General features: G+C 35.0%; 1 long non-coding RNA gene across 1 annotated transcript; it reads right to left on the bottom strand.

The window, feature by feature from the left end:
• Positions 1–9691: 9691 nt before the first annotated feature.
• Positions 9692–15865, bottom strand: LOC308196725. The gene is made up of 5 exons (XR_013952368.1): positions 15645–15865; positions 15349–15445; positions 14510–14697; positions 11603–11725; positions 9692–11485 (listed from the first exon to the last, which is right to left on the bottom strand). It is a non-coding gene; the product is annotated as an uncharacterized lncRNA (long non-coding RNA).
• Between the last annotated feature and the right edge of the window lie 414 nt (positions 15866–16279).

Here is a 16279-nt window from a genome sequence, read left to right as displayed (position 1 = left end):
TATAAATTATTCTGTTTTACCATTAAATTAAAATGCAGGTTTTTTTTGTTTGTTTTTGTTTTTGTTTTTGTTTTTCTATTCTCCTCTTAGTATATTCCTTTGGGGCATAAAATTAGAATGTTAATCGAACAAAGAGCTCTCTGAACTTATCAGTAGTTCAGAAGCACTTCATTTTGAAATCCCTTTATGAAAAGTCCTCATACCTGTTTGCATCTATCTGTGGTTGTTGGCCTTCCCAAGCACTGTGATTAGTTTGATTGTGTTAGCACAGCAAGAGGAGTACCCAGGGAAAGTTATCACAACAATTCACCCAAAGGTTAATGGAATGTTCATACTCTGAGCTTGCAAAAAATGACTACAGTGACGCTAAACTTTATGTAAAGAAAAAGATATAAAAAATAAATTTCTATACTTATCTGTTTCCTGTTTTACGTCTGTGAGCCAATACTTCCAAGTTTATCAATACTACTATTATTGTATAAACATACTTTTATGGAAGCTAATACCCCTCTTCTTTTTTTTTTTTCTTCTTTTTTTTTTTTCTCCTAACATAGAGATGTAGCAAAATTCATCATTATCTGCATATGTAATAAAAGTATACACAGCTGTATACAATGCATACATGTATTTTAATTCATGTGTGTCAACCTGCAATTGACCAGCTAATACTAGTTAAAAATAGTTATTTAAAAGCAAGTTTTGAAAGGATTAGAGGGTTTCTCTCGCTCAATATAGGAACAAGAATTTCAAGAAAAAGGAGTTGAACTAATGATTCCAAAGACAATGAGGACTTTTATATAAACATTTTCCAATGAATTGCTTTCTAACTAAACCCAAAAGTCTTGAATCCATATCTTTCTTAGAGATCTACAGTCAATCCCATTGGATTTTATTTTTTTCTCTAGATCCTTACTAGTTTTCTAGATTTCTAGACTTTTCACAGTTTAAAAGTATATGGTGGTACAAACCATACAACATCTTACAGTTGATCAAATAAATGAATGTATAATATTTTTTTTAATTGGAAAATCTCATGAAAATGCATGAGTATCTAAAGATTTTCTGGTGAACTTTGTCAGCCTTTGGTTTATATTTCTGAAAAAAAAAAATAGCATTAGTGAAATTGAGGAAGCAGAAATCTAACAAAACAAACAAACAAAAAAGTACAACAGCACAGGGCAGCTGATTACCAAGGAGTGATGATATGCAGCGGTGATGTCAGAAATTCTGTTCTAATTCAGTTAAAATTAGAGTCCTCATTCTTTCAGCAAGTGAAAGCCATGTCTTCTGTGGTTGGAAACAGACCATTTCTTTCTCCTTGCAATTCAAACAATATAGCTAACAATACAGCTATTTGATAAAAAAAAATAATATTTCATGGAGAGGTCAAGATTTATTTCTGGATGTTTTTGTTATGGACAGTTGAAATCTGGCTTTCCTCTCAACTCTGAATCCTTTTATAAAAAGAAAAAAACAAAAGAGATAAATTGAAAAATCACAGAGCAGCTAAAAGAACCTTTTAAAAACCAGACCACTGTGTGTTGAACAGTAAGGGGCAACGAGAGACTCATTGACCATACTACTTTCAGACATAGTTTGATGTTGAATTTTAGGGAAAAAGAAAAAAAAAAAAAGTCAAATCATGCTAGTTACTTTGACTGACAAAATTGGACTGGAATCCTTCTTTAACAAGTGCTTTCACAAGGTTTCTAGCACTGTGGTATTGGCTAGTAATTTAACACCTGTCAAAGTATTTATCACCTTCAAACACCCATGGCTAATTTTGAAGGAAAGAAATAAAAGCGAGGATAAGTAAGAGTATACCATGTCTTTTTTTTTTTTTTTTTTTTTTTTTTTTTTGCCAAAGACAAATATATTTTTTGGCTTGAACATGCTGTAATTTATTCTTACCACAACTAATTCAGAAAATAGGTATGAAATCATGTTACTTCTATTAGTCCTTAACAAGGCTGAAATGGCTAGCTCCTAAAGCTCTAGGTTTAACAACAGACAGAATGTGCAAGATATTTCCAGCATTGTCTTTTTCTTCTACTATATATGCCTTCATATTTTTGTTTTCATTTTAATTTTATTACTTACACTATTGTCAGACTATATAGCTCATCATTTAAGCACCAAAAGGAGCTCTGATTTCTATCTATATATGAACATATTTGTTTTGTTTTGTTTTGTGTCACTTTGTTCAAAAAAAATGTTTCTTCTTCAAATGGAATTAGTGTTCCAGTAGGATGGTTCAAAGACTCTTCTTCTGATTACTCAGGTGGTCATCTCTTCACAGCTAGTAGTGAAAAGTTGCTCTGAACCTTCCTGGGTTTTCCTTTGTCTTGTTTTCCTCTATATGAAATGCAACAGGGCTTTCAGACAAGCCTTGAAGGAGGTAATAAACTGAAATAGGGATCTAATACTGAATACAAGATAAGTGATATAGAATACCAGTAACAGAAATTGGAGGGAATTAATTTAATTCACAACAAAATATCTAGAAAGGGAGGTCTGTCTGAAGGAATTACATCCTGCATAGCAATTTAGAAAGAAAAACTATACAAGCATCATGAGAAAGTGGATAACTGAGAATTTGAGATTGTAATTTGAATTATACCTAAAACCAGTTCTGTGTTTAGATCCAGTTTCATCAGCTAGAAAAGTAGACATTTCTGCAAACAAAACCATATTTGAACCTAAAGAAGAAAACAATTTTTTTTCAAAGGGGAGTGTTTGGTTGTTTTTGTTGTTTTTTTGTTGTTGTTGTTTTTTGTTTGTTTGTTGTTTTAATAGAAATCAATCCGGAGGGGGAAAAAAAAAAAAAAAAAGAAGAAATAAGTTGCCTTACCAGAATATTTTTGAGGGAAGCATTTTTCAATAATTTTCCTTATCTTTGAGTCTCTTTACAGAATTGCCCAGCTAAGTGAATTTTATCAAATTAAAATTTTCAGAAGCAGAAGTTATCCACACACTGAATAGTTTTGAAAGTCGTCTTGACATATGATTGGCAGACAGTGGGATAATTACATAAGTATCAGACTGTCCTGGTTTCAGTTAGGACAGAGTTAATTTTCCTCCTAGTAGCTGGTAGGGTGCTATGTTTTGGATTAGGATGAGAAGAGCGCTGATAACATGCTGATGTTTTAACAGTTGCAGAGCAGTGCTTACACCAAGCCAAGGACTTTTCAGCTTCTCGCTCTGTCCTGCCAGCGAGCAGGCTAGGGGTGCAGCAGGAGCTGGGAGGGGACAGACCCAGGACAGCTGACCCAAACTGGCCAAAGGGGTATTCCATACCATCTGACGTCATGCTAAACAATATATAGGGGTGGCTGGCCGGGGTGGGGGGGCCGGCCTCTCGGGGATAGGCTGGGCATCAGTCAGCGGGTGGTGAGCAATTGCATTGTGCATCACTTGTTTCGTACACATTATTATTAGTAATACTATTACCATTACCATTATTATTATTATTATTATTGTTATTATTATTTTCCTGTCTTAATAAACTGTCTTTATCTCAACTCACAGGCTTCACTTTCCCGTTTCTGTCCCCCATCCCAGAGAGGGAAGGGGGAGGGTGAGCGAACGGCTGTGTGGTGTTTAGCTGCCAGCCAGGTTAAACCACAACACAGACTAATCCAGGTGTCTATATCTCATTGAATTTATATTTGGTAAAGGATTTTCGAATATAGCTACTTCCTGAGATAGTTATTTATATTAATGAATGTGGGATCCCTGGAAATATTATTTACCTGCAGCACAAAGTCTTCAACAGATATTTGATGAAGTAAGACCCTTACAAATGAGTCTTTATTTTTCTTCAACAGAACTTTTTTTATTTTTAGAAATCATACAAGCCATCAAGAACTCCTAGCACTTCTGTGGATATACTGCTTGTAGTTCTACAGGAAAAACTAAAATGAGAGTTGTATCTTAAAGTTTAGACTGGAAGAGTAGCTATCAGTCTTTTCTGTTCCCATGTTTAATTATTTTTACAGCATAATGAAAGGCAAAGTGTTTTAAATCTTAAGTGCGGCTGCTAGTGTTGATAACTCTCTAGGAATACAAAAATTAATCAGTGAGAAAATTTTACATAGGGAACAAAATCATGAGAATGTTTACCAAATCCCTGTCGTATTAAAATTTACTGTTCACATGAACATGCTAAAGTTGCCAAGTTAAAGTACAGACTTCAGATTGAGATGAATATAATTACAAAGACTTCATTTTCAGAATAGGCTTATGGGATCCAAAATTTTTTATTCTGTTTAATTCAGTATGAATCACAGGAAAGGTTCATCACAAGTCATTTTCTGATCTGTGAATGACTTTCTTATCTGTGAATCATGAGGAATAAAAATACAATCTTCTTTGGAAATCAAGAAGCACTGAAAGATATGATGTTAAAATCCATCTTAAAAACTATTTAGAAACAGCTAAGCATTGAGAATAGGCAGTGCTTATATATGTAGAAACAAAGCAGAAATAAAGTAAATCTTACACAAATAGTTTTACAGAAGTAAAATCAAATAAAACAACATTCAAGACTTCATCCACTCTCTGATGTTTACGATTGGAAGACAGGAATTCGTGTAAAATGCTATCATCAGTGTAATCCTCCTGCTTAAAGACCCCGACAAACACAGCTATGTCACATTTTCATTTTCTGTTGGTATTTTCATTTGCATTTAGTTCTAGAAAGTATTCTCAGTGTCATGACAATTTATAATTCTCTGGGTAGTTGAAGTGTGGGTATAGACCTCATGGTTCAAACTGCCTTATTGCTTCCTTTTCCATTCAAAAATGATCTTGATGCCAGAAATATATAAATGTAAGAGTGAGCCAAAGAGAAAGAGATGGCATGGGTGTGCATATGCATGTGAAAGACAGAGAAAAAATGAGATATGAAAAGGAAAAGAAGGATGAGATATCTTCATCAATGACATAGACGATAGGATTGAGTGCATCTTCAGCAGGTTTACAGATGACATCAAGCTGAGTGGTGCAGTTGATACAACAGAAGGAAGAGACGTCATTCAAAGGGACCTGGACAGGCTGGAGAAGTGGGTCCATGTGAACTGCATGAGGTTCAACAAGTCCAAGTGCAAGGTGCTGCATCTGGGTCAGGGCAATCCCAGACACGATATAGACTGGGAGAAGAACTCATTGAGAGCAGCCCTGCAGAGAGAGACTAGGGGGTTCTGGTGGATGAAAGTCTCGACATAAGCCAGAAGTGCACGCTTGCAGCCCAGAAGGCCAACTGCAACCTGGGCTGCAACAAAAGAGGTGTGACCAGCAGGTTGAGGGAGTTGATTGTCCCCCTCTATTCTGCCCTTGTGAGGCCCCACTTGAAGTACTGCATCCAGGTCTGGGGCCCTCAGCACAAGAAGGATGTTGACCTGTTAGGGTTCAGCGGTGGGCTACAAAGATGAACAGAGGAATGGAGCACCCCTCCTACAAAGAAAGGCTGAGAGAGCTGGGGATGTTCAGCCTGGAGAAAAGAAGGCTCCAGGGAGATCTCATTGCGACCTATAAATACTTAAACATGTCTTATAAAAAAGATGGAGAAGGACTCTTTACTCGGGTGCGTAATGATAGGGTAAGGGGGGATGGTCTTAAACAAAAAGAGGATGGATTTAGACTAGACGTTAGGTGGAAATTCTTCACTGTAAGGGTAGTGAGGCATTGGAACAGGTTGCCAAGAGAAGCTGTGGATGCCCCATCCACAGAGGTGTTCAAGGCCAGGTTGGATGAGACCTTGGAAAATCTGATCTAGTGGGTAGCATCCCTGTCTATGGCAGGGGGGTTGGAGTTAGATGATCTTTAATGTCCCTTCCAAGCCAAGCCATTTTCTGATTCTATGATTCTACGATTCTATGATTCTATGATATGCAAGGGACTGAGACATGTTGGATTTATTTGGAATATAGAATAGAATATAAAATATCCTGAATTAGAAGGGACCCACAAGGATCATTGAGTCCAAATCCTGGCTTCACACAGGACTACCTAAAAATTAAACTATATTTCTGAGAGCATTGTCCAAATGTTTCTTGAACTCCATCAAGCTTGGTGTCATAACCACTTCCCTGGGGAGCCTGTTCAGTGCTGGCCCACCCTTTCTGTGAAAAAAGCTTTTCCTAATATCCAAATCATTTTAAGTCATTCATCACTCTTGCTTTTCTCCTCTGCATTTTTTCCAGTTTATCTGCTTGTTGTCATAAAACCACATACCACTTGAAGAATAAGTCCCTCTGAGTTGCATACTTATTCTGAACTTAATATTACTTCCTTTCTCTCATTAGAAGTTCTTTCCATGGAGCCCATCTGCCTGGCTGAAATTTGTATTTTTAATCCATTGCTATTATTTTGCTCCACTTGAACATTAATTTATAGAGAATTATTAATTTGATATTTTTGACAGTCTTACCCATTTACAAATATTTCCTTCACTTGACTCAGAAACATCTTGCAGATAGCACAGCCTGAGGTTTTTTTTTAGTGTTCTTTTTAAAAAACTCAAAATTTCTTCCAAAACTTACTGGTAAACTGTGCCTGTTTATAATGCTCATTTGCCTTTTACCAGTAGGCCATGTCTTTCATCTGAAATTAGGTGCATCAGTCTTATTCTCCCCTACTATAATACTAATTTGTTCTATTCCCCTTTTTGTCTTTATTTACAGGCTTTTAATAGGTCTTTTTCTCACATCTTTCTGAGCTTCAGAGAAAACATAAAGATTTTTGTTATACTATAAAAGCATTCTTTTCTTCCTACCCATTTTTGTACTTCTGATATAGGCTTCTAAGTCTCTGAGAGGCTAATTAAGGTTTGTTTACACACTAAGACCTTTAGTCTTTGCCATTTGTTCTTGATACACTTTGCACTAGTACACAGATAGGTAATATATTTAGCAAGTTCCCCCGTTATTCTTTTTCCTTTGAGCTATCCAATCATAACAAAAATATTATTATCTTAAAATATGAAAGAACTCACAGTTGCTAACAAAGCAACCAGTAGTCTGATGCAACTAAAATTCCTTGCATGTGGTTTTATCTTTTGCTTTTTGCATCTTTGTATTGTGTGGCTTTTCACCATAAAACTGTTTGTTTGTTTCATGTTACATCAATCCCTTATATTCCAGTCTCCTTGAAACAGGTCAAACCCCCAGATGCTGTTTTGGTAGGACAGCAATATGTACGTATGCTTAAGCATGTGTGCTTTCCTATGTATTGGACTTACAGAGATATTACTTAATAACTTAATGATGTATTACTTGTGCTACGGATATTTAATTACCTTTCACTCACACTGGTTCCTTTATGAAGTGCTTAACTATTAAAGCAGTAATATAGTCTCTAGTCAGTCCTAAAGATACGTATGACATGTATAAATTTGATTTGATGTATTCAAATATCCCTAGTAACACAACCATGTGTCATATCTCAGTATAATGTCTTTTGAACATTCAGTATTTTAAAGTATCACATTTGCCTGAACTTCTGTTCTTTTTTTTTAACCTCGAAACTTACTATATATATCTTGTCTTTATTATCTGTCATCTCCATCTTCTGTTCTGTTCTTTTGTGCAGACTCTCTGCAATTCTGTTTCTGCAGTAAATTAACTCTGGGAAAAAAAAAAAAAAAAAAGCTTTTGTTTCTATTAGGACATGGAAAAAAACATTTTCCACAGATACTCAGTTTTACAAAGAAGTTCTATTTGTCTGTACCTCTGCTTGTTCCTGACGTGTATTCCCACAAAATATCCATGGCCCCTGCCAAGCCAGGCCCATCTGCAGGCCCACATCCCTCCCTGGCCTCATCAATCCCCATCCCAGGTCCCAGGGAAGTGGCTGGTGCCTTGCACTGGGGTGTCCCAGTGCCCCCTGCTTCCCCACTGGCTGAGGACGTGGAATGGGCCCTGGATTCCAGGCCCTGCCACCGTGGGCAGTCCCCATGGCCCACAGGGAGACCTGATGCTCTCCCCTCAGGTGCTGATAGTCCCCCTAAGGGAACTTCAGGAAATCTTCCCCTGTTTGTTTTACTCCAGTCACTGTGTTGACTCTTTCCTCTGTACATATATCCTGTTCATGAAGGTGAAGAAGAAAACAATTTCTTTTCTATTGCTAGAGAAATATGTACCTACAGGAAGGAAATTATTTCAGTCCTCAGGCTCCAAGAATGTTGATTTTGAAAAAAGCTGTTTTTTCATGGATTTTGTAAACCACAATAAGCAGAGCATGCTAAGGTTCTGCTGTCTGGCTGAGAGGTTGATGCAGACAGACTTCTGGGCAGGCACAGAAGTACTTCAAGACCACTTTAATGGCACAGTACAGTCCCGAAGAACAATCTCATCTGTGGCATTTTAATGTAACAGTTCCTGTAATTCCATATAGCTGTGACCAGCATATCTAATGTTAGCTTTTGCAAAACTAATAGAACAGACCATGAAGAATTTTTGAACAGTGCAGCTAACTTCTGCAGCAGGTCACTCATTTCACTGGCTTTAGCACTGTTACAGGTGGTCCATTTTTATTTTTATTTTTATTTTTTTCATGAGCAAACTGATCTGAAGCAATTTCTCTGTTTCATTAGCCTTTTGAAAGCTTCCTTTCATACTATATATGAGAGTGAATTATGTTTTCCACCTATCTTTCAAAAAATATAATGAATATCGTATGAACAAAGATGGGAAGGAATGAAAGAAGGGGATGAAAAATCCTGTTCAAGTTTTGTTTCATTTCTCTGAATAACTTTATTGCAGTGAGGTTTTTCTATCTTATCTCCTTCTCATTTATTAAGGAGGAGAAGTAGAGGGTGTAGAGGAAACAAATGCTTGAGAGGACCTGCACTGACTGCTTTTTTCTAACACAAAGGAGTTTGGACGTGAGAGTCAGGAGCAGCTGAAGACATCCCCAAAATTCCCCTTTGCCTTTCCAAGAACTCAGGGGGTTGCAGCTGGAGACCTGTGCAGGTCCCAGTATTAAGACCAGTTTGCATGGTTAAAAGCAGATTTAGACAGAAGGTAACAAATATTCAAGCCCATATATTGAATAAATAATCTGTCTCTATTTGTCAGAAATACTATTGTATAAAAAGGTTAAATTTAGTCTGGCAAATTGTCCTGTATTAGAGGAATGGATATATTTCTTTTCAGAAGGAGCTACCAATCTTAATTGCAGTTTAAATATAAGCTGTGAAATGTTTTTTTTTTTTTCCCGTCATAATTTAATAGTAACTAGTGCTTTTCTGCTATCTCAATCCTATTAAACAAAGCTTCTGCTAGTATCCATTCTACTCCTTTTAAAATCTCTAAGGCCCAAAGCAAAATCTGTATGTTCCCTTTCTTTCATTGTAGATGGTAGCCTATTGTTAACCAAACACTCCCAGCTCATGGTTCTTACTCTCACACGTGCATCTTGTTCCACTTGTGCATTCCTGTGGTTTTTGTTTCATCATCTTTCTATTGCAAATGGGCAGCCTTTTCTTGCAATCAAAACCTTTATCCACTAATATTTTACTGTTCCCTCTCACCATTATATTATTCTCTTTCCTTACAATAAGCTTTCACTGTGATGGAATGTTATCTTGACGAAGCAGTTATAACATTGGCACAGGTTATGTTTGGAAATTTTGTATACAAATGCATCTCATTCTTGTTCTAGGATAACTTTCTTTCTGCCTTTGACCTTTTCAATCTGCTCTGGGTTCATATTCCTGCACAGAGGGAATCTTAGGTAGTGGTGGGACAATAAACATGGATTAATACAATTGTCAAGCACAGATAGACATCAAATAAATATGGCTGCCAGTAGGATCTATTACAGATGACTCAGGACTACAAAAGATCTGTATTTTAGATTATTCTTTGATAGGGGATTAAAACTTAGAACCAGTTCCTTAGATTTGAATTCTGTACATTTCAACTTTGCATTTTACACATTATGGGGTAAGAGGATGCAAAGTGGTATTGGCTCTGATCGTGGTGGCATAAAAATATATTTCACTAGCCTGGTGCTCAAGTAGTAATTATGTATGTACAAGACCTGTACAGAGAACAGAGTATCATGCCAAACAATTGAACAGAATGAAATAGAATAGTATAAAAAAAATATTTTTATTTATTTATTTATTTATTTTTATCCCAAGGAGACCCTTTAAGTGTAGTGAAGTAAAAGATGCTTTATCAGAAACATTTCCAAAGCAGAACTATGACTGTTGATGAGATTATTTTCTCCTGTGTTTTCTACACGTTTCAAAGTGTTTTTGAAGGTGACACGTTATTAGCTTCTCAAATAAAATGTCCATAAAGCTCAGTTCTTGTCTTGAATACAGGGAATTTAATTAAGAGGGAATAAATCCGTTAGAGCTTAGAGAAAAAAAAAAAATCTATAGCATGTTCCTTTAGTTACACACATGAAGACATCAGTATTATAAGAATCTCTGCCTGGTGATATCCACAGAAGTAATTAATGTCTACTTATAAGTTTAAAATAAGCAGGTGTGAGTGAGTGAAAAAATAAAATTTTCTTCCATACCAGACTGATAGGCAGTATACGGCTAATGACAAAATAAGATTTTCAAGTCTAAGAACCTTTTTTTTTTTTTTTTTTTTTACTATTTTCGGTGTCCAGTTCTCCTATCCTCCAAGGTATTTGGCTTACAATAGGAAAGAATCATACTAAAAGCCTTTCTGAAGTTCAAGATTAGATCTACCTCATTCCACTTGTCTAGAAAATCAGTTACCAAATTATCTTATCTGCAAAAGCACTTTATCAGATACGTCTTCTAGAGCACAGTTCTCCTTGTTCATGAGTTTTTAAAAAGACAGTAATGTTCTTGCACCTCACCAAGTCATGTTTAAGAAAGTGTATCTACTTTAATAATTTCTGGGAGACACTACAAAAAAATCAAAGACACAGAGGTGGAATGAAAAGAGGTTTTGTAGAGGCTTGAAAACTAGATTTACAAACTTTGCAAAGCCAATACAATTTTTCCTTTGTAGGGTTAAAGCATTAAAATGAAACAAACAAAAAAACCACCTTATTTTAGTTCAAGTGTACTTCATACTTAGTTATCATGAAATCAAGTGTTAGTGTCAGTTTTGTATTTACTACAACTTCGGGGTGACTTACATATTTGGAAAACATTTATGTCTCATACCTTAGAAACAAAGAAGTGATATTTGAGAGGTACAAACTGTTTCTCTAACTTTTTCCACATGTACTTCAAGTTCTTTCAGCGCTGAATAGGGTTTTTCAAAAGTACAGAGTTGGAATTGTCCCATTGTGGCTCTAAGGACTGAGTGGAAGAAAACACCTCTTTCACCATTGCTCACTCTGGCCTAAATTGTCCACAAACTGTTAAACCTATGTTACCCATCATTTCCGAATGTCAGTTATGACTTTAGATTGCTCTCTATCATACTGCTCAGTACTTAGAATCTCTCCTGTACCTGTCACATAGCCTTATTGATCTGTGGAGTTTCTGAAAAAAAAAAAAAAAAAAAAAAAAAAAAAAGTGGTGCTTAAACCTTGCTCCAGAGAAAACGTTTGACTTAATACATAATAATCAATTAAGTATGTTGGAAGAAGAGTAATATACCTAAAGAGAGGCAGACGGTCATCCAGGTACTTGAATGGTACTCTGAGATACGAGAGTTCCAATTATGGCTCCTGGCTGAGCAACAGATTTCATATCTGGTCTTGCACAAACAGAGGTTCTCATCTGCAAGGTGAAGGTAATATTTCTCTGGCTCACAGAAGGAGGGATTTTAGATACATTAAAGCACTTATTATAGTAGTATGGGTATTTAGTCCCTTGCACCTTTCCACTTCTTTCTTATGTAGGAAGAAGCTTGACTGAACTGAGCAATAAAGTTGATTATTACAATCACACAAGAAATGTTCATTAAAAAAAAATTTGTGTTGTCCTCATTATTTATAATTCACCGAGAACTACTTATGTGAGGGGACTGAGAGCAGAGGAAGACAGCATCTACACAGATGCAAAATAATAAATTAGTCATGGTTGAAACGACCTATGGATAAATGAAATTATTGACCAGCAGTGGTTATCTGAACTGTATCCATCAAAATGTCAAACCAGATATAGGTAGAAAGCAAGGATGCACCCTAGAAAGAATAATCTCTGATACTGCTCCATGCTGCTTCAAGTAATTGTGATATAATATACATTAAAATACTGCACACATCACCAGAAAAAAATGTAAGATTGATTAAAAGCAACATTAGTTCATTACTTCTTTGTTTTTAAAGTGGATATCCTATTAGCTACAAAATGTTCTATTGTCACATTGTATTGAAAATAGTTTGGAGTAAACGAGTGTTTTGTGATAGACTTTTTACTCTGAACTCTTTGCATTGAATAGTTCTGTAGAATTTAACTACACAAATAATAACAAATAAAGAATTTTAGCCAGCCTAAAATATTAAGATAAAAGTCATAGCCGTACTCTAAAATTATAAAGAAAATTAAATAGGTGTGGTTTTTTTTAAATCATTTTAAAGGGTCTTATTTTTCAGTAAATATAAATTATATTTGAATATATATATATAAATTATAAAATATTTCTGTAATAGTCTATTCATTTTTGCAATGTTACTTTGGTTTAATCTACACTATATTCTGTAAGGCCTTTCCCTAAATGAGTGTTATTAACAGGAAATACCAATATCTTCAGGTAACCAGAATTAGATTCTTACCTTCAACAAAAAAGTGCACTATAAAGCCCAAACTGAACTATTTTTTGGTTGTCTTTATTGGTAATTCAAAATATAATGGCTAGATATCATATAAAGTCCAACTTTTTCCAGCCATTTTTGTCTCCAATATTAATAGAATAATTTGTTTCCACCAGCTGTATAAATAAAAAACATTCACAAATTTTCATCCACAGTTTTACCACACAGAATCTTAAATGTATGCATTTTAAAGGCTGTCATTACAGTTCCAGCATCTGAGATACTACCTTACTGTCAGAGATTATGGAATTCAACAGAAAACTTTCCATTTACTTCAGTGAAACAAGGCTCCAAGTCTTTATCTTGTTAAATCTCATCCCTGCTACCTGCTAGAATAAATTTATGTAGAAAGGAAAAGACTTTTCATATTTATGAGGTCTGGCATTTAGTTTAGAGTCTGGAATAAGAGAGTTAAACTGTAAGTGATCCATGAGCATTATAGAGATGTGGGAAGGAGAGTACCATTAAAATTTTTATTCTGACTACTTCTATAGCATGTCAGTCTTCTTGACTTTAGAAATCCTACTTCATCAGATTAAACTCCATTTGAGATGATTTTTAAAAAATCCAATTCTAAATGTGTTCTGCACAACACTTTTTCTGCTTTTATATTTTAATTTGACTTTCTGAATTTATATTTTATACTTTCTGCTTTTGTTTTAGTTTGATGATTCTGTATTGTATGTAAAAGACAATAGACAATGTACAGACACTGAAAAAGCCAAATTAAGTCTTTTTGTGGCTATTTAAAATCAGAAGTCCATTAAAATAAATATTAAAGATTGATAAGTAGAGGTACCATATACTGCACATAAATTTATTTCCCAATGTCTTTGCCATATTTTAAAACAGTGTTCCTTTTAATATCAGTAATTTGGGACTGAAATTAAATGACAAAATTTAAGTTACATAAGAGCCTTTTTGATAATAAAGCACAATCTGATTTCAGGAGGTTGTATGTATAGTTCTGACTGTGGATCTATGTAAGTCTCTTTTTCATTCTTTCATGAGTAACTGGACATCTATCTTGTATTCATGGATAATATATTGAAAGTTTTTTCAAATTTGGCTTGATTTAGCTTGGTATGAAAATCTCATCTAAAGTTCATTATACAGCATTGGTTAGTCTTATAAATTTTTAGTCATCTAGTCAGGGAGCAGAAACAACACCATTAAGCTCAGGTGATCTGTTGCATGCTATGAATAGCAAATACCAAGCAATGTATACACAAAGCCAGCAGTTTAGAAATGAGCTCCAGTGAAAATTGTTCCTTCATACCTCTCAGTGAGTACCCCTGAATGACAAAGATAATAGAAAAAAGTCCAAATCAGCTTATGAAGGATTCACTATTAATATATTAATGTAAATTAATAATGGATAATACCATTAATAAATACTTCAACTATTTCTGGTTACCTTTTGCACACCTGTAAATCAGATCTGCTTTCAGCTTGTCATCCCCATGCTCTCTGACTGTAGATTCTAATTCCTCTACTCTGTAGTAGAATGGAATGATTCTACTGCTTTCAGTTGGTCCCAGCACTACAGTGGTACACAGCAGAATTTAATAAATCTAATAGGGCTCCTTCCCTTACAGAATATTTTTTCCAGGAGTTATGACCTAATAAGCATTGCATTTCATCATAAAGAAGGGCCAGGAACAAAATATATAATGTAAGGAAAAAAAAAAAGAGCCAAAAAGATCAGCAAAACAATCAAATAAAATAATAATAAAACAATACCAACCGACCAAATTCCTTCTGTAATAGCTGAGTGACCCTAGAATTTAGGGAACGTCTGCATTTTATAAACCAGGTTGAGAAACGTGAGTAGTTACAGGTAAATTCCATGCTTTGTAGTACCCGCACTCTCTAAGTTTGGGAATGAATTCTATGGCCCAAAGGACTCTCTGCTTGAATTAACCACCTTGTAATCTGCAGGAAAAAACACAACTATAATAATCAGGCAAACAAATAGACCACATAATATTAATAAACTATTACAGACATCTCCCACATTCTTCACACTTGGCTGCCTAAAGAAATCAATACAAAGGGAGAGATCTAGTTAAGACTGGGATGAAAATCTAGTGCTTTATCTTTAAAGCAAGTCAAAACATAACAATTCAACTTTATTATGTATAGTGTGGTTCATACAAATTGCATCCCAAAGGTTTTACAAAGGTAGATAATACTCTTCCAGAATAAGATAATAATATAACAGAAACAGAGAAATGATGTCCACAGTCACATCCTTCTTTCAGTGGTGTAAATTGAAACTAAAACCACTGAAATCAATATTCTTTACACCAGTACAGAATTACTCAGAGATTAGACTCAGACCCTAGTTTGGTAACAGAGAAACTATGTATTTTCCTTTGAGAATTGCAATGGAATGGTAAGTCAATGAGGCAGAGAAACAGGAAGGAGGTTTTCAGATAGCATGAAACTTAAGAAAGAAATAAAGCATAAAGACACAACAAAGCAATATGGAACAAGTGCATTAAAGTTTTTAAAGTCAAGAGGAACAAATTGAAAAGTAACTTGAAACAACAGCAGAAGCTGAGTTAGATGTGAGGTTCTCACCTTGACACTGTAGAACTCAATGGGAGTTTTTCATCAACTTCAGAATTTTGTCCTCTGTATCACAAAGCAGGGACCTCTTGCCAGGGTACAGAGAGTGCTCAAGGCAGCAGAAAAAGAAATAGACAAGAAGTGAGAAAATTTAACCAAGGATTTTAGCTGACATAATGCTGGATTACTTCATAGAATAAGACAAAATTAGACAGGCATAAAATATTTCTTCAGCACACTAAAGTGATAGTAAACTTTTTTATTCTATGAGTTTCCTTTATCAAAAAAAAAAAAAAAAAAAGTAGTACCTTATTTCTGGAACAGCAGAGTCATTTTGAAATGTTGGGGGTTGAAATAGCACTACCTTCTCCTACCAGCTGATGACAAACTTCTTGCTGGCACACAGTTTTTGTTAGGCAACCCTTTATTCTGATGTGGCCATCAGAACTAATCCATCAGGCCTGATGACAGATTCAGATTCACCACATCCTATTCAGACATATAAATACACAACACACAGTATATATATATTTCCTCTACAGAATAATATGAACATTTGTAAATACGTCCTCTTTCTGGAGATATGACACAAGTAAAATATATCTGTCTGATAAGTCTAAGAAGCTATTTAAGGATATTTCTTTTTTTCATAATGTTAGCTTCTCTTTGGGCAGTGGCTGTTTTTTTAAGTTCAGGTCAGCTGATTCTTTGTCTAACCATTGGCTAAGGAAAGAAACATTATCAAATTGCAATTAGCTTTTTGTCATTTATTTCCATAAGTCCATGTTGTTTTTGTTAAAAAAAAAAAAAATAAAATCTTGTGAGTTTAAAAGTACTTTCTATTTCTTGCTCAAGGTGGAAAAGACACTAAAGGAGTCTTAAAAGCTAACAACTACCCGCTGTGCATTTTACACAGCATCTACAGTTCTAGCAGTGCAAAGAG

Source organism: Anser brachyrhynchus (genome assembly GCF_964034855.1).
Source record: "Anser brachyrhynchus genome assembly, chromosome: 5".
In the NCBI taxonomy this organism is placed as follows: domain Eukaryota; kingdom Metazoa; phylum Chordata; class Aves; order Anseriformes; family Anatidae; genus Anser; species Anser brachyrhynchus.
This window is presented reverse-complemented; position numbering and strand designations above follow the sequence as displayed.